This window comes from Penaeus monodon, chromosome 32 (genome assembly GCF_015228065.2).
Source record: "Penaeus monodon isolate SGIC_2016 chromosome 32, NSTDA_Pmon_1, whole genome shotgun sequence".
NCBI classification, from domain to species: Eukaryota; Metazoa; Arthropoda; class Malacostraca; order Decapoda; family Penaeidae; genus Penaeus; species Penaeus monodon.
The window spans coordinates 15696855-15697335 of record NC_051417.1 but is presented as its reverse complement, the minus strand read 5'-3'; positions in this window follow the sequence as shown (position 1 = coordinate 15697335).

Genomic DNA, 481 nt, shown 5'->3' with positions numbered 1-481 from the left:
TTTAAATACTATAAAAAATTAATATATATATTCTTAAAATTTATTATCTTATTATATTAGTCTCTAAACTTTCTTAATTATATATTTCTAAATGATAAAAATTTTTATATATATATTAAATACTAAATTTCATATCCCTATATCATCATAACTAATCTATTATATTTGTCTATTATTAATATATTCTTATATTATAAATCTATTTATTATATATCTATTAATATCTTATTTATATATTGCTTTAATTTTATTTTTTTATATAAAATTATTTAATACTTTTAATCACATTCCCTTCCTTTACGTATATTTTTCTAAGACTTTAAAATATCTTTTTATTATATTCTATTTTCATTAAATTATTTATTTAAAAAAAATATAAATTAAAAATTGTCACAGCTTTAATAATTTACATTTTTAATTCATTACTAACCTAATGTAAAAATCGCAAGTTTCAATATATTTTTTATTCTTAAAATGATCC